The sequence below is a fragment of the Peromyscus leucopus genome, chromosome 22 (assembly GCF_004664715.2).
Source record: "Peromyscus leucopus breed LL Stock chromosome 22, UCI_PerLeu_2.1, whole genome shotgun sequence".
Taxonomy (NCBI): domain Eukaryota; kingdom Metazoa; phylum Chordata; class Mammalia; order Rodentia; family Cricetidae; genus Peromyscus; species Peromyscus leucopus.
This window is the reverse complement of record NC_051081.1, coordinates 47,902,730-47,921,873: the sequence shown is the minus strand read 5'-3', so window position 1 is coordinate 47,921,873 and position 19,144 is coordinate 47,902,730.

The window sequence follows — 19,144 nt, the reverse complement described above, 5'->3', positions numbered from 1 at the left end:
CAATATAAATCCTTCTATCTAATATTTCCTGCTGCTCGCACTCAAGAAAACTCTGGGGAACTGTGGGGTTGGTGGGTAAACACCACACAGGGGTGGGGCCCCTTCAAATATTCCCCTGCCATGTTAACATGTCCATTGACACTACTATTGTTTCAGTCTTGAGTCATTTCTAGGAGAGACAGTTTCACAGCGGACTTCCTGGTATTCCGGCTCTAAAATTCTTGACTCCTTCTCTTCTGTGGTCTTCTCTGAGCCATAGATGCAACAGCTGTGATACAGATGTATCCACTGGGGCTGGGGTCCCCATGACCTGTTGATTGCTACATCGTGTCCAGTATGATTTTCTGTGGTGGTCTCCACTTGCTCTAGAGAGGGGCTTCTTGGATGAGGGATGGTAGCTACACTTGTCTGTGGGTCTAAGGATAAGATTTAGGATGCACGAAGACATGCTCATCTAACCAAGTGGTGATTGTAGATTCTTTTCTCAGGTTCATGACCTCACTGGCCCCAGGAAGCTGGCTACAGTTCCAGTACCAGCCATTCTTGTCTAAGGGCACAGGTTCTGAAGTAATGCCCCAAAAGGGCAATGCTGGCTCACTTCCTAATGCCACTCTGAGGAGCCTATCTGCACGTCCACTCAGCCTGGGATTCCACTGGGGTGTGGATGACATCTTCCCTCCAGTGGGACCAGAAGGCCACCAATTTTAGACCGGCAGTTCTCACATTTTATTGCATAACGGAATCATCTGAGGACATTGAAACCCTCCTGACCACCTGGCAAAACCATGTCTGTATTCCTTACATATCTAGCCCAGGCCCATGAAGTCAGTGTATTGGTGGTTCTTAAATTCCCCAGGGGATTTCCGTGTGTGAGCAGTACAGAGAGACAGGGACACAGGGACACAGGATGAGCTGGGGATGCCTTTAGTATCACAGAACTTAGACATAGAGATTCAACTTTAGTAAGCACACACCATCATGGAATTTATTTAAGGATCGAAAGCAGTGATTAGGAAGTTTTTGTTGTTTTTAAATATCACTAAGATTCATGCATGCCCTGAACATGCCTTAGTGAGTGTAGGAGCTTGCCACCAAACCTGAGGACATGATGCAGAAATCCCCCCCAGGATTCATATAGTAATAGAGAATTCACTCCTTTGAAGTTGTCCTGTGACCTCCACATGTAGCCTGTGACACACATAACCCCAGTCATATACACAAGAAAATGAATGGATGTTCAAAAATATACTGAGATTCAAAATCCATTTGCTTATGTGACCTGTAGGTATTGCTATCAACCATGCTACAAGTTAAAGCTGCTATTTATTTATTATTTATTTTTAATGCAAGAATGCACCAAACACATAGCTTGTGGGATAACAGCATGACAGTGTCACAGGTCGTGGACCCTTTGAGAAATCTCATCACAAGTCACCACAGAGGATGAAGATCTGTCCTCTTATCTAATCATGGCAAGAGTCCTAACTTACATACCTGTTCTACACCATCCTACCCCGAACATGCCTCAGCTCGTCCTCTGTAAAGGCCCAGTGACCTCTGGGTGCTTTGAGATTTGCCGAGCTACACCTTTTTCATGATCTTGAAGAAACTCTAGAACTTTTTTCCTTTAGTGTGAGGAATTCCTCTTTCTACTCATGGATCAGACTTCCTGAACTACAAGCACCCTGAGTGGACGAGGTTCTTAGTGGAAAACACAGACTTATCAATTTCTTGACCAGGAAAAATTATAGAGGAAGGGAGTATTTTCCAACAAGGCCTTTTCTTCCTTCTGTGACCTTGGCCTCTCATCTTTGTGGATTTTTGATTTACTTTCAGTGGGGACATGATGTGTTGACCAGGCCAGGCTCCGACTTCTGGGCTCCGGCGATCCTCCTGCCTCAGCCTCCGAGGGTTGGGATAGCAGAGGTGCACTGTCGTGTTTGGCTCAAGTCTCATTTTCTCACTTTAGCCATCAGTTTGGGGATGTGTGACAATATTAGCTTATTAGGCTCACAGAATGGTAACTAATTATGTATTATGCATTAGACCTCGTGTCACATGATTTCTGTTGAGCTCCTTGGATTCTCAGGCTCTTCTCTCTAAGTTGTAAGTTACTGTCTCCCCAACTATATCAATGAGGTAAATAGAGCAGAGGGTAAATCCATGCTCATGTGAGTTTGGGGTGTCAGCATAGAGGTTAGGTGCTACTTACACCATTCCAGAGCCCTAGGAATTCCATGTACGGCCCCTGTAAATAGTCAGCCATAGTAGCAGTGTGCTGAGTTTACGTGTTTTGGGGCCATTTCTTTTTTCCATGGGTAGTGCAGACAAAACTAAAGGGAACACACATGGACAGATAGACAGACAGACAGACAGACAGACAGACAGACACACACACACACACACACACACACACACAGAGAGAGAGAGAGAGAGAGAGAGAGAGAGAGAGAGAGAGAGAGAGAGAGAGATTCATGCAATGACCTATCAAAACCTCTTTGCAGGGAATCTGCCTCTGCCTCACATGGCCTCAGACACTCTATGGGACCCTGGTGTAGCCCCCTGGGGACCCCTCAGCCTTGATACCCACAACAAACACAGCAACCCAAGGGTGGAAGGGTGGTACTATTCTCCTGTAAGGCAGGCCTTTCCACCTAAGTTAAATGTCCTTGGCAATGCCTCCGCAGACCCACTCAGAGGTTCCTTCCCTAGGTCATTCTGATCCGCACAAGCTGACAATAAAGAGTAGTGGTCCCACGAGCTATCGTTTTTTGAAAAATAAAAAATAAAGCTTAAATGCACATGCACAGAAAAAAAAAATCCCTACATCGGAATGTATAGCTTAGAAACAAGTTGAAAACAAACACTTTTACAAACACCTCTCTAGAACTTAGAAAGAGACTATTAACCAAGATCCCTGAACGCTGGAGCAGACTCCATCTTCTGCTTACCTCTTTCTTTCCTCTCAGGCACTGATGCTTTTGATTCTCTTTGGCACAGGTGGTTTCCCCGGTTTTCCACTCAGCATTAAGGTTAGAATAAGTCCTACTTTAAACAACCTTCAATGCAACATTAAGCTTGTGATATTTGTCTCTCCTGAAGCATGTGACAGAATATTAGATGACCTCTAATACCCTATCATGTTCTATCGTCAGAATCTGCCATAGTTTCTGATTTTCCGTATTACTCATTGATTTCACATTTTGGATAATTGTGATCTCTGATATGGCTAATTCTTGCCCCAAATCTGTGTTTCTGGGTGCATCTGTAGGTCCCTTTCCGTATCTCCCTTAGTTGCTAGGATTTATGATTCTATTGCGTTTTTCTGGACCCAACTTTTCAAGTGTTTTCATCGTCTCTGTTTGCATTCCCCTTTGTCTGCAATTTTACTATATTTGCTATCTTGTTCTTTGGGCCTCTCTGTCCAGCTTCAGTAGAAGCTTCTCTATGATCACCTCATCTGTTTGATCTCCCAGTTATCAATCGCCTGTCACCCATTTGAAAGCAGCGCCTGCATTCTGCTGTGATCTCCCACTATAACTCCTGGATCATTCCCTATGTGGCCGGATCTGTAAATATCCAGGGGCTTGGATCCTTGGGTGGTTGCCATTTCTGGACCGCTGTTGTTGTGGCCAGAGGCTGCACTATGCATGCTTTTTCTCTTTTGAGTTGGCCTGTGTTTACTTTCTGCCCCAGGGTCCATTTTCATCGGTGCCGTCAATGAGCTACATCCAGTCACAGAGGTTCTAAGAGGTCTGTGTGAGAGTCTCGGATGCAGTTAAAAAAAAAAAAAGAATGGAATTATTTCTTTCCAAACCACAGCCATGGTGCTGCTTGTGGCTTCTGTTTATATGCAGATTTTGTGGGGTGGAAGTCCAGATTCCCTAATGCCACAAAATGACCAAATCTACTCCACTTGAAATCCAGTGTCTTCCAGGATGCTGTGCCCACGAAAATGTCCAGCAGTGTTGTGACACTGGGTACAAGTGAGAGACAGAGACATTGGGATAGGCTTGCTTCAAGTTTCTCTTCACTGCCCACTGTCTTTAAGCAGTTTAACTACCCCCCCATTCCCCCCCCCATTTTGCAGAACTTGATGGGGTGTGAAGCTTGGGGAGTGGTGTCCACTCCCCCAGTTCCTTCTTTGGAATGGTGTTCAGGGTCACCTGACAGCCTCCATGTGTGTCTCATCTTGTCATTTTTACCCCCCCCGAGGAGAGGGCAGCTCTAAGTCTGGCTGACCATTTTTCTTCCCCAATAGAGACAGCCAGATGTAGAAAAACAGACCACGGGGAAAAAGTCAGAAAAGAAACTGCCTGGCATTTCTTTATAGCTTCACTCATCGGGCGCCCACAATAATGAAATGCTTTCCCTCTTCTCACGGGCTCGGCAGCTTTGATCCGGAAATCCCAGGTGCCCAAGCGAGGGGTAGAGCTATGAAAATTCAAGCAGAATGACATTTTCCAAGGAGAATTGGATTAGTGAAGGGGAGATGCTGCCAAGACGAAAACCTTTCAGGATGGGGGGAGCGATAAAGTGCAACGGCAACATCATACCTTCAGCACGGTTCCCTTCACCGTGAAGGGATGTGACCTTTGTGTGAAGGAAACCTGGGCTCCGCCACAGACATTTCGCTAATGCTAATGTTCCCTTACCCAGCTGCAAAATCCATCTGCGCCCTTCAAGTACTTCTCTCCTCCTTCCTGCTCTGGTTATTTTTCCGGGCACGCTTCTGAAACTGCCAGAACTTAATATGATTTTACAACCTGGAGCCAAACTTGGGAAGCTTGAAGAGTAGCTGAGGGGCAGACGCAAGTGTGAGCTGACCTCTTACACACACACACACACACACACACACACACACACACACACACACACACACACACACACACACGGCTGTCAGGATAAGGGAGCCCTGGTCTCTGCTGGTGTTGGGGGAAACCCGCTCTGCCTCACCTGAACTCACTTCCTGCTGGGCCGGCCTCTTTGGTTGGTTGGGTTCGGGAGCATGCTCTCGCTGTACTGCTGAGGGTCCTGTAGAATTGAAGTTGCTTCTTCCTCCTGAATGCTGGGCTTGCAGGAACGTCTCACTGGTTGGACTTCTTGAGGCAGTTTCGTGCAGCCTAGCCCAAGGGTGAGAAGTTCAGAGCACAGTGGATAGGAGTCTACAGAGCAACTTTTTCAAAACCTTTTTCTTGAAGCAGGGGAGCTTTTCCTGTTTTGTTTTGTTTTTTTTTCCAGTTTTTACAATGATTGAACGGAGGGGGTGTCATTCTCTCGTCTACAGATGAGAAAGAGGAGTCCAAAAACCTTCACTCACCTAACATCTTAGAGACAGTAATTACGGAAAGTAGAATCTTGTGCTTAGATTTATTTTCATTGCAGGGGCCAGAAGGCATGACATCAGGCATGGCCCCACACAATAAGGACTTTATATACTCTCCACTTATTTGCTTATACCTACATCATTGTGCCTATCTTAACCTGGGGCTAGAGGGGTTTTGTTACTTACTCATGAATGGCCGTTATGGGACTTTTGTTCCTTTTTCTGACCTTGAATTCACTATGTGGCTGAGAATGACTTTGAACTTCTGATCCTCCTGTCTGTACTTCCTCATTGCTGGGATTGCGTACGTTGTTTATGCGGTCCTGGGGTAGAACCCAAGGTTTTGAGCATGCCAGACAAGCATTCTACCAAATGCGCCACACTGCCAGTCCAAGTGTGGGACTTTGTGATCAAGAAAAAAAATAAAGCAGGCAAGAGTTGAGTGTTTTTATTGCCCATATACCAAGTTCTGGGAGTCTGCATCTCCACTGACAAGTTTGACCTTCAGAGTTGCGTCATAAAATTGGAATCATAAAGATGGAGCCAGGGGACAATTCCAAGCACTCTGATCTCCAGCCAGTCCTTCTGCCAACAGGAGGCTGCAGTATGGAGCCAAGGACATTTCCCAGTTACAGAAGGATTCACATTCAGGAGAAGTCAAGTTTTCTAACTGTGGTTGTCGCTTCTGTCACACCTCCCTGCACTTCACGGGCTAAGCATATGGAAGCTGCTGACCTTACTGATGGTGATTCTTAGGGACACATGCAGATCAGAAGCTGGAATTCAGCACACAGGCAGCTGTTTGCTGGGTATCACACAGCAGGCGTGGGGTTCCAGCGCCTCAAAGATGTCACAGCTCTTTGTGGTTCGTCGTCCTCGGCCCAGTGTTCAGATAGGGAAACTGAAGCCCCAGGAGATTTAGGTCAATGAAGCAAGAGTGAGTCTGACTCTCAATTCTCATTCTTCAGCCTGTGCTTTATGACAACCGTACGTTTGTTATCCTTCCCGTTGTTGGGACCAAGTACCAGAGAAAGCAACTTCCTGTCCTTTGTGTGCCTTCTGCTTCCTTCTGTAGTGTCTGTAGAACAGGGACTGCAGATTCGTCAATGGGGACAGGGTCTGCCCTGAACCCTGTAAAATATCTGTCCACATCACTGTTCATTATGTCATCCCTAAAACACCACAGTGCGGTAGTTTCATTGGAAAGCACACCCCTGTTCTGTCTTCTCTCCGACAAGTCCAAGTAGGTGCTTTTATACGTGGCTTTCTAGAACTCACGGTTTTCCTCTGTGTGCCCTGGACTAAAAACCAACTCCTTAATAAGCAACCTTTGCAGAACAATTGATTAGATGAGTCCTGGGCAAAAGAAGAAGCCCTTAGCGTTTTATTTGCTGTAGCGTTATAAGGAGACTCATCTCGGGTGTATTCACCATGTCTCTCAGCGTTGTCTGCACACAGACTTCAGTTCTCCCACGAGGACGGCAGCAGAGAAATTTTGGTCCACCATAGTGAGTATGGGAAGCTGCACCACCTGAATGTCATTAAAAATGGTCTAATAGTTGGCAGTTTCATAAGTTTAAATGTAATAAAACACATGGAATTTGGCAGGTAAGAAAAATAATGGTTGGGATAGATGGTGCATATTTAACTGATTAGCATTTTCAAAGGGTGAAGCCATCAGCTGGGGGATAGAGGAACCGACATTTCTCTCCCTTTCTGTGCCAAGTTGGCACCTGTGTGTGATAGAAAAACAAGCCCACTTGCCGCTTGGATTCAGTCGCTTGTTCATTCATTGACATTTTAGTAATCATTTACTACATACTGTGTGAGACCATGGTGACAGTTGGACAAAGATCGTCCTCTGTGACATGGGGAGGGGGCGGGGCTAGAGTAGTTGCTTTATTCATCACTGAGAGGAAAGTCTCTCAAAGGAGGAAGGCCAAGCAGCGGCAGTGAAGGACGATTGATCGGTCCCGTTGCATCCTCAGGCAGGAAGCAGAAAGCGGTGGATGCTGGCATCTGCGCTCCCTTTCTCCTTTTTATTTAGCTCATGAGAACGTGCTGCCTACATGGGAGGTGTGTCCTCCCACCTCAGTTACACTTTTCTGGAAACACTCTAAAAGGCGAACGTGTTTCCACAGAGATTCTAAATCAGGTGACTTGTGCAATGATGGACCACCTTAGGGACAGAGCCATGACCCGTGTGGACAGCACAGAGCATAAGTACAATGTGGGCCGCTGGAGAGCAGGGACAGTGGGTACGGAAGGAAGGACTCCTTGCTGTCTCGTGGGAGAGATGCGGAAAGGCAGAGGAAGGAAGGTCTTAGGTAGGGAAGACAGACAGACAATGACCAGATTCCAGGGAGAAAGCCTGGGGGTGCCACCTCCTGACGACATTCTGTGAGGGGACAGAAGCCAGGCTAGGAAAATCATGTTAGAGAGTTTGTTAGTTATCTTGAGGGGAACAGAGCATCCTGCAAAGTGTCCTACAGATGAAGGACTTGCGTGTAGTAGAATGTGTGATCTGAAAAAAAAAAATTGAGGAGCCAGTTACTGAATTTCAAGAGAAGGCTCAGGGTTTTTCTAGCATGGAGTGAACTTTGGTGATTTGGGCAAGCGTCATCATTAGCGTCTTGTCTTGGTGGTTCTGCTGATGGTATGATGTCTGCTATTACTTTGGGAAGCCTTTTTGTTTTTAAGTATCAGCTTGTCTTGGGTGGGAGAGTTGGTTCAAACCCTCTATTGTGATTGAGTACAGAAGCCCATTCCCCTGAGGTTTCTCCAGGGTTTTGTTGAGAGCCTTGGTTGTCTCGTTTTCCTTAAGAGTGAAGCATAAGCAGGGCGTGGTGGATCATGCTTGTAATGCCAGCCTTTGGGTGCTGCACGGTGGATTCATAGTCAGCTGGAGGATGTGATAGAAACAGGGAGACGTGACCTGGCTTGCATATAATCTGTTCTGGAAATAAAAGAAAAATCTTTCCTTCCATCCAGCAGGAGCTGATGGCCTGACAAAGTTCCACTACAGTTACTTCCTTGTGCATGTCATGCCCATGTCCCATGTCCATGTCCCATGTCCATGTGCATGCCAGCAGATGCCGAGCAAGGACTGCTGGGCCAGGCTATTCTCCAACACTCAAAACATAAAGGACCTAGACTGAAAAGTTTTTTTAACTCAAGGGCAAAAAATAATATCTCCATCACACTGTTCTAAGTGCCCATTCTTCCTTATTTTCTTGGCATATTCAATGTAATTTTTGTTTTCGCCTCCTGTGACATATTTAAATCATACCTCATGATTATGCATAGATCTCGGGATCAAATTAGCATATTTAGTAAGCACCTGCTCGTGAGAGGGAATACTGCAGACGTGTCAGGTAGGTTGGGAGAGACAGAAGCTGGAAGAGACATGGACAAGTCTCTGACTCCAGTCGACTCACAGTGAAACTGTTGGACAAGTGTGAACACAGCGGCTTTAGGAAGAGTTGGCAAGTAGGCAGTCAACCACTGCCTATGGGCAACGGCACATTCGTGTGTGTCGTGTGTGTGTGTGTGTGTGTGTGTGTGTGTGTGTGTATGTGTGTGTGTGTTTAATTTTCTCAACTGGTAGTACAGATCATGCGCTGTGTGTAAGTTAGCATGTCATTTCTGTTAGAGAAGAAGCATACATGAGAACTGCTGGCTGGAGAGAGAGCTTGTTATTTAAGTATGAGGACCTAAGTTGGGATCCTCAGCACCCACATACAAGCTGGGTGTGGTGTTGAGCACCCGTAACCCCAGTTCGGAGTGGTGCAGAAACAGGCTTGCTGGCCAGCCCATCTAACTGAAACTCGAACTGCAGATTCAGTGAGGAGGCCCAAACTCAAACTTAAACAAAATGGAGTGTTATAGAAGAAGATGTCCTAACTTAAATGTCTCTAAAGCCTTTTGATCACTCAACCCCTTTAGGAAAATGTAACTGAGTTCCTACCTCTATACCACCATTGTGCTTGAATAAGCATTTTTATTCATTTCATAAATCCACATATAAGAAGTGGGATGTGCAGAACCATGGAGGCTATATATGTAGCATGGAGGTCCCTAGGACGACTGTGGCTTATAATAAATTTTGGTTTTACTCAATTACTGAGCAAGCCTCAATGAAACATCTCACTATTAAGATAAGAATACATACTCTATCAAGATGATAATAGAAAAATAAATAAATAAATAAATTTTAAACAATAAAAAATAAAAATAGAAAAATTTGAAATATTAAACAAACAAACAAACATTTTACTAAAGTTAAAAAAGGGAGAACTAAGAAGTGGGATGTGTAATTTCCAAATGACTTAGTTGACTCATTTAATTTTTCTAAAAGTATTTCTTAATGCTATTTTGATGAGAATAGTAAGATGGACTGTGTTTATTATGAAAACTTGAACTGCGGGGCAGTTGAAGATGGGAAGTTGACATTGATCTCATGGATGTAATTGTTAAAATGTTGCTTTAGGCTGATGTGTACTTCAGTGGTAGAGTACAGTCCTAGCATGGACAAAGCCTCAGATTTGATTCCCAGGATCTTTACAAATTGTCATTTTAGCTTTAGAAGACCATGTAAGTTAAAATGTAGGAAATGTGTCCTTGGATTTTTTTTTTTTTTTTTTTTTTTTTTTTTTTTTTTTTTTTTTTTTTTTGAGACAGGGTTTCACCGTGTAGCTCTGGCTATCCTGGAACTCACAGAGATCTGCCTGCCTTGGTCTTAATCCCCGAGTGCTGGGATTAAGACACATACCACCACCACCACCTCAGCACATCCTTGGATTTTGACTATTGCTAGTTTTATTTCAGTCTTGATTATCAACTGTGCCAAGTTTCCTTTTTATTGTTTCTTGATTTTGGAGTTTGGTTTATAAATGTCAGCCCATCCTGACACTAATTGTTACTGCAGATTTACCTGTGGTGTGAGTGATGGATGCTAAATGATGAGTCTAGAAGCTAGCAAATGTCATCAGGGAGATTCCTCAGTGTCAGGAGGCAGGCAGGGTGTGGATGGGGATGCACAGAGAATATCCACAGGCATGTTCAGCCTCCGACCTGAAGGCTGCATGTGGGCCAGGAGAGCTGTGAACTCAACCCCACGCAAAAAAAAAATCATAAACTCACTTAAGACACTGTGATTGTTTTTTTAACTTATAGTTTTCAAGTGTGAAGTGTGTATATGACAGCATTGTATTGCAGAGTGAGAAGGTTCCACATGCCTCAGTGCTGTGTCCTTACCATCTATAAGTCCCACAAAGATGTGGTTTCCTGAAGTTATGCCTAATTATTCTCTTAGGTTTTTTTTTTTTTTTTTTTTTTTAGCTTTTTCTATTAGAGAATCATGCCATCTACAAATAGATCTGTTTTTACTTCTTCTGTCCCCGTTTGGATTATTTTTATTTTTAAACATATTTTTTAGTTAACATGCAAAGCAACAGGCAGGTTTCGTTATGACATCTTTATATTCATATATCATTGTATCCTGCCCATGTTTCCTCCCCCCACCTTCTTCCGTCCCTCCTCCCCGTGGGACCTCCTGTCTAAAAAAATAAAATGAAAATAGAATCACTGTATGACTCAGCAGTTCTGCCATAGATATGGCCCCAAATAATTGAAAACAGTTGCTCAGGTCGTTTTTTTTCGTAATATTGAAATAAACTTGCCAGCCCACATGTACACAATTAATCAGCTCTAAAAAGGAGTGAGGTACTGATGCCCACTTCAGTGTGTCTGAAAACCTGAAAACATTTTCCATGTGAAAGAACCCACCCCCAAATGGTCACATGCTGAGTGTGTGTGTGCGTGTGTGTGCGTGTGTGTGTGTGTGTGTGTGTGTGTGTGTGTGTGTGTGTGTGTATTGGAAAATAAAAAGGCTTTCACAGTGAATTTCGGGTGAACCAACTACCAATAAAGGAAATTTTGCAATTAGTTTTCTTTGCAGTTGTAGCTATAGCCATGAACTACGTGAGCAGATGTTCTATACCTCATACAAATCCTGAAGTCACTTTTCTTGTATGATCTCTGTGCGTTGTAAGAAGGACCAATGTCTTTCTTACATTTTACGTTAAATGCTGATTTCCTCACCAAATGGATTTTATGAAGAATTTAATCTTTAAAAAAAAATTCCTTGTTAGATGTGTGGTGGTTTGAATCAGAGTCTCCCCGCCCCCCAAGGCTCATAGATTTGAATGCTGAGCCATAAGGGAGTGGCACTACTTGACAGGGATTAGGAGGTGTGGCCTTGTTGGAGGAAGTATGTCACTGGAGGAGTGGAGGGCTTCGGTATTTCATAAGCCTAAACCAATCCCAGTGTCTCTCTCTTCCTGCTGCCTGTGGATCCAGATATAGAACTCTCAGCTCCTTCTCCAGCACCACATATGAAGGCACACCACCATGCTCCCCACCATGATGAGAATGGATTAAACCTCTGAAACCGCAAGCCAGCCCCAATTAAATGCTTCCCTTTCTAAGAGTCACTCTGGTCATGGTGTCTCTTCACAGCCATACAACAGTGATTAAGACAACATGTATAGTTGATTTTTAAAAAAATAAGTTACAACAATTGTCACACCCTGTGAAACACTCTTGATAGCTCTGGCAACAACTGCATCTGCTGAAAAGATCCTTCTGGAAAATCGAAACTGGTTTAACAATCATTTGCAGACTTTGTCAGGAGTGATTGATGTCACTTCAGTGACATAGATTGAAAATGAAATTACAAAATCATAAATGTTGACAGCCTAGTAAACACATTTCCAGAACAGCAAAGCATGAAAATATTGTCATCGTGGAAGACATTAATAAAGCATTATTTATCAAATAAAATTGTGGTGCTGAAACAGTATCTTTCATAATTCTTAAGATTGTCATTAGTCCTGTATCATATGTCAAACTTAATACGATGTTTTTAAGGGGAAAGTTCTCTACCATAGTGCCATTTCTTGCTTGTCTTTTAAATTGCTGTTTGGAGTAGACGTGCCCACAGTCACATTCTTCTCCGGGCACTACAATCTATGTACTTAGTGCTGGGCATAATACACATAAACTGACTTCCTCCTTCCCCCTTCCAGAGATGCTAGCTTGTAGAAAATTTATTTCTAACATGCATGTAATAAGAATTAATGAAGAAAGAGGCTGTGAATTTGAAAGAGAGCAAGGAGGGATATATGGGAGGGTTTGGAGGGAAGAAAGGGAAGGGAGAAATATTATATTGTAATCTCAAAAAGAATATGCGTTCTCTGGCTCATACTCCTTGCTCTCTGCAAGACAGCTTATTTGGGGTGAGGGCCACCCACCGATTGACGAGCTGGAATCTTTAAGATTCAGCTTTCTAAAGGGTAGAATCATATCAATAAGTCATTGCTGGCTGTGTCTCGTATTTCCTATTCTGTTCAAGACAGAGACCATAGAGGAGACAGACATCACTGCTGTCAACACTTTACTTCCCAAGCGTTATCTACGTCCCCCACGCCCACCCCATACACTACTTTATTTCCTCTTTACAAGAACCACATAAGAGCCTTAATTTTAATTTAGAAAAATTAACGATCCAAGGAATTAAAGCATTCTTTGACAAGGCTGCAAGTTCATTCTGATCCTGTGTGGTGATATTTTGTTTGCACTCTAACAAATACAGCTTGCCTGAAGATCAGAGGGTAGAGCTAGCCACTAGTAACCATAGAGGCCAGGCAGTGGTGGTACATATCTTTAATTCCAGCATTTGGGAGGAGGAAGGAGAAAGATTAGGAGTTCAAGGCCACCCTGGACTACACAAGATTGATCCAATCCAAAAGTAGTGGCTCATACTTTTTTTAAAAAAAATATGTACTTCATTTTATATTTTGTATAGATGTATATGCTTATGCATGGACATTTATTTATAAATAACTTTTTTCTTTTCTTTTTTCAATTTTATTAAGAGATTTTCTAATCATTTTACATATCAACTACAGATTCTCCTGTTCTTCCTCCTCCCACCTCCCAGCCTTCCCCCCCCCCCAACCTACCTCCCATTCCCACCTCTATGGTGATATTTTATTTGTGCTGAAATGTGATTTTATTTGTATGTTGATAAATAAAAGTGCCTGGGGGTCAGAGCTAATAGCAAGCCATAGCCGAAGTCTGGCAGTGGTAGCACATGCCCTTAATCCCAATCACATGACAGGTGGATCTCTGTGTGTTCAAGGACACCATTAGCATTGGAGACACATGCCTTTAATCTCAATACCAACTATAGAAGACCTGGAGGTCTGTATAGACAGGCAGTGATGAGGAGGTCATGTGGTTGGGTTTACAACCAATGAGAAGGCAGAACAGAAAGTCAATAAAAAGACAGACACACAGGAAGTAGGTCTCTTTCTGAGGGGAAGGATGGCAGTAGCAGCCGGTGATAAGAAGGCAGTTTTAGTCTCAGCTCTTAGCCACTGCTCTGACCTCTTGGGCTTTTAACTCTGCATTTGGCTCTGTGTTTCTTATTTAATAAGACTGTTACATCTACACACCTCCTCCAAGGCAAGGTCTCCCATGGGGAGTCAGCAGAGCTTAGTACATTCAGTTGAGGCAGGTCCAGTCCCCTCCTCCCTGCACCAAGGCTGTGCAAAGTGTCTTACCATAGGCATTAGGATCTAAAATTAGCCAGTTCATGCACTAGGGACAGGTCCCAGTCCTACTGCCTAGGGGCCCCCTAAAAATTCCAAGCTAAACAACTGTCTCACTTAACCAGAGGGCCTAGTCCAGTAGCATGGGGGCTCCTCAGCTATTGGTCCACAGTTCATGCATTTCCACTAGTTTGGCTAGTTGTCTCTGTACTTTTTCCAATCATGGTCTTAATATCTCTTGGTCATAGAATCTCATATCTTTAATCCCACCACTAGGGAGGTAGAGACAGGAAGTGATATGGCTGGACGGAGAGAGGATTATAAGGTGGGAGGAGAGAGGAGCTCATTCCCTTTCAAGCTGAAGATTAGGTAGAGGTGAGGAGTCTGTCTAGTGGCTGGCTCTTTCTCTGATCTTTCAGCATTTACCCCGATATCTGACTCTGGATTTTTATTATGAAGACCAATCAGGATTTGTGCTACAATCCTGCTAGTGAGTTCTTGCACACGTCACTCCAAAAGCTCTGCCTTGAAGATGGCAGGTCACTTGCTAAGGGTGCTAAGTGCGCTGTAATACGCTCGCTCTTTGCCCTGTAAGAGAATCGGGGCATGGGGAGGTGGCTAACATGAGCTCTCAGATCCCAGAATGAAAGAAAGAGTGTCCCCTATTGTAAAGGTCTTTCCCAAGACACCCTATTTCCTAGCTCCCCTTCCCTCCCAGTTTTTCCTTTCACTCATCTGTTTGTTTCAGATATTTCCAAATTAAAGTGTTTCCCCCCCTACTTTCTTTTCTGTCTTGTGCTATTTATTACTCATTTGTAAACCACCCAATGTCTGTACCTGTTACTATGAGTCTTTGTGAACTTTTGTTTTAATTTTTTGGTTTGTTTGTTTGTTGTTGTTGAGACAGGGTTTCTTGGTGTAGCTCCGGCTGTCCTGGAACTCTCTCTGTAGTCCAGGCTAGCCTCGAACTCAGAGATCCATCTGCCCCTACCTCCCAAGAGGGTTTAAAAGCATGTGCCAACACTGCCTTGCTGCTTCTGTAATTTTAACTATAAGTGTGTGTGTGTGTGTGTGTGTGTGTGTGTGTGTGTGTGTGTGTGTGCTCGCTCAGTACCCAGGAAGGCCAGAAGATCCTGTGGGTCCCCTGGAGCTGGAGTGATGATGATTGTGAACTGCTGGGCTTAGATGCTGGGGCTGGAACTGGTTCCGGGAATTGAACCCGGCTCCTCTGCAGGAGCAGCCAGCACACCTAACTACTGAGCCATCTCTCTAGCCAGTTTTTGATGTGATTAATTTTCTGTATTTCCCTTACAAATAACGAACAAACAGAACAAGACAAACTAAAGAATAGCTGATCCATAGAAATAAATCTAAGAGACGCCTTTTGGAGTGTAGAGTTTACAAAGTCCTATGTGCTGGCGGGCAACCACGTTCATCCTGCAGGGGCCTTGGGAAGCAGGCAAGCCATTGTGTATCCCACTGATGGTATTTGCCTCTGGGTAACCACTGACTGACACGTGACCTCATACACAAGGGTCAAAATCATAACCGTTTCTAGATTAACAACCTTGCGTTTGGATTTTGACTTCAGAGAATTGTGAGCTTCTCTGGGTTTTTAGTTTCCTTCTCTATGAGATGCATGTAACAATAATTTGTATGTAGCAGAAGGCCACTGCAAAGATTAAATGAAGAAATGGCTAAATAATCGTTTCCTGGAGCTTAGGCCCCTCCCTGGTAAATGTCATTATCCCTCCTGTTCTTGGAGTGTTTTTTTTTTTTTTTTTTTTTTTTTTTTTTTTTTTTTTTTTTGACTCCTATCAATTTACTATTTGCTTTCAAATCAACTGACTTGATCGTTCTGTCAAGTTCAAGTTGAGGTACTGTGAACGTGAGAACAGAGTTTTTGGCACTCCATTGGAATGGTCGCCTAGAAAAGGAGCCTTGTGGTTGCTTGGAGTAAGCTCTCTGAGGTTTTCCAGGATGGAGGCTGCATACGCAGTTTGAAAGCATGGGGGATGGGAAATTGCATAGTGTGTTTGTTTTTACACCTGGTGGGGCAGTGCTGAGACTGAGAGGGGGTTAAGTGGAGTCTTGGTCCCTGGACTGTAGCTAGAGTTTTTCTGGTCCTGCCCACGGTCAGGACAAATCTTTGTCACCCGCCAGTCCTACAGCTGCTCAGACCCAACCAAGTAAACACAGAGACTTATATTGCTTACAAACTGTATGGCCGTGGCAGGCTTCTTGCTAACTGTTCTTATATCTTAAATTAACCCATTTCTATTAATCCATAAGTTGCCATGTGGCTTGTGGACTGACCAGTATCTTACATGTTGCTTCTCAACACGGTGGCTGGCAGCATCTCTCTCCTCAGCCTTCCACTTCCCAGAATTCTCTTCTCTGCTTGTCCTGTCTATAGCCTGGCTACTGACCAATCAGCATTTTATTTATACAGAGCGATATCTACAGCCCTGGACAGTTTGGGGAAAAGGGTCTTTTGTTCACCTCAAGAGGGTTAAGTGACATTTCAGGGCATTTCACTTTGCCTCAGTCTGAAGGTCAGCTGCATCTGGAGGTTGGCTTGTCTGCAGTCCAGATTAAAGGTGCAATATCTGAGACCAGATTGAACGGCACCCTGACTCCACCTAAGCGCCCTGTACCAGGGTCTCTTCATGTTATTTTCTTCTTTGATGGTGTTTTCAATATGTTAGCACTCAGGAATGAAGCTTTCCAATGGGAAGGCAGTTTAGCAATCAAAGAACAGCTTATTGACGATAATGAATCCAGATAAGGGTATTGGCAGAGCCAAGGAAAGGAGCCCTTTTCACATGGTTGTAAACTAGAGGTGTCTGGTACCCTGAAGAAGGTGACCTCATCCCATCTTCCAAGAGCTACATCCCAGTTCTTTCCCATCCCCATGGCAACATCATTATGATGCCTTGGGGATTTGGGACTTCTTTTCTCTTTCCCATTAGACCATGACTGTCCTAACCAGGTCTTTAATGTATGGCTAAATGTATGAGTTTAAAGGGCAGCTTTCCTCCATGGCTTCCTGCACTTTAATAGATCCTTAGGATATCAGGGTGATGAACTTAATGCCTGTCTTTAAAGGATGCTAGTACTGGAGTACAGAAGGTTTACTTGAAACCCACCCAGAGTCAATACTCTTGGACTGTCTGCTGTGTGATTGGCACATCAGCGCCTCATCTGAGCATTCTTCATCCAGCAGACATCTTCTGGTACAGTACTGGGGCAGTTGCGTTGCCTTTCAGAATCTGGATTCACATTTCGTCTGTCTTCCTTGAGCCTAGAGAAATAGCTGCCCTTGCTAAATACACCGTAGTTCCTAACCTGGGAAATCGAAGATAAAAACAAACAAAACTGCTCACACTTGGCAGGAGTTCTGAGGTATTGAAGAGGAAAAGCAATTAATGATTAGTTTTGCTCCAAGAATTCTGGAGTTCAGAAAGTTCACGTGTAAGAATGAGCAAGAGTTAGGAAGAATGAAATTCTCTGTCTCACACCTGTTTCCAGAACAATCACTGCGGTGCTGGGAACAGCTGGAACTTGAAGATGACTAGCTACTATCTCAGGGAGAAAGAAGTTACTATGCATGAGTTTTTAAATGTTTTGTTTTTCTCTGCATTCCTATTTTTTCTTTAAAAGATTTTACATTTCTTTATTTTAGTTTTTGTTGTTGTTGTTTTGAGAGAGAGTCTCCTTATACAGCCCTAGCTGGCTTTGTAAGCCAGGCTGACTTCAAACTCACAGAGACCTCCCTGCCATTGCTTCTGGTTGCTTGGATTAAAGGCAAGTATGTCCACAGCTGCCCTAAGGTCTTAAAGGACTAGTTCTCATGTTACTTTTTCTACTGATTTGAAAATGGGCTACATTTTCTTAGTAGTCTAGAAATTCTAATAATTGAAATCAGTACATATAAGATTAATCAGTAGATTATATAATCAACATCCCCCAAACTATTGGACTATTAAGTTCTATTCTCACCATTTTCCTTTGGAATATTACCATTGACCTGATTTTATTTTATTTTTGAAGTTTTAATCATTAATTATATTCACGTGTGTGTGTGTGTGTGTGTGTGTGTGTGTGTGTGTGTGTGTGTGTTTATTTGAGTTGATGTATACCACAATGCATGTAGAAACCCACTGAGGCCAGAAGAGGATATTGGATCACCTTGGAGCTGGAAACTGAACATCAGGGACTGCCTTTCTCTTGCTATGATAAAACACTGTGGTTAAGGCCACTTACAGAAGAAAGGGTTTATTTGGGGCTTGCAGAGCAGAGGTAGCAGGCTGGAGGTGGTTAGGGCAGAAGCTGAGAGCTCACATCTCAAACTCGAAACAGGAAGCAGGGAGAGCTAGCTCGAAATGATGGGAGTCCTTTGACACCCCCAAGCCTGCGTCCAGTGACATACATCCTCCAGCAAGGCCACAGCTCCTAACCTTCTCCAAACAGCCACCAACAAGTGATAAAATATTTGCAAGACCAAGACTTTCGGGGGACTTCTCATTCCAACCGTCACAGGAACATACTCTCTACAGGGCATCAAGCCCTCCTCACTGCTGAGCCATCTCTCTTTTGTTCTTGTTTTATTCCATAAATTAGATATTTTATTATGATGATTATTTTTTTACTGTAATTACCTGTTCTGATTTACTCTTACAACTTATAGGTTTGGGTCACAATTCCTTCTTCTAATCAGACTTCCGGTATTACATCATTTTTGTTTTCTCTACTTAATATACTCTTGGGGAGGGGGGTGTTTGTTTTCACACAGCATGTCCTGTTGCACAGGTTAGCCTGGAACCGGTCATGAAGCTGAACTCCTTACCCTGCTGAAGTTACCTCCTGAGCCGGGGTTTGGAGATGGCAGGTTCGAGCCACCACAGCAGGCTCCAAGAATATACTTTAAGGAACGTTCTTTTTGTTGTGAGTTATCCTGGCAGTGTGAAAACACTTCCTGTCCTCTGTCTGCTGCATTAGCATCAGGACACTCCTTCTTTTTAGTATAAAAAAAAGTACTGTTCCTTTTCCTCGTGATACTTTGAATGTCTCTGTTTCCTGTTCGCAGTGGTTTTACTACACCTGAGGTAGATCCAAGTCAGCTGGTGTTCTTCTACTTTGGGTAGATTGGGTTGGGTTGCCTGAATTTGAAGACTCACCTTTTTCCTCAGTTGTGGAAAAT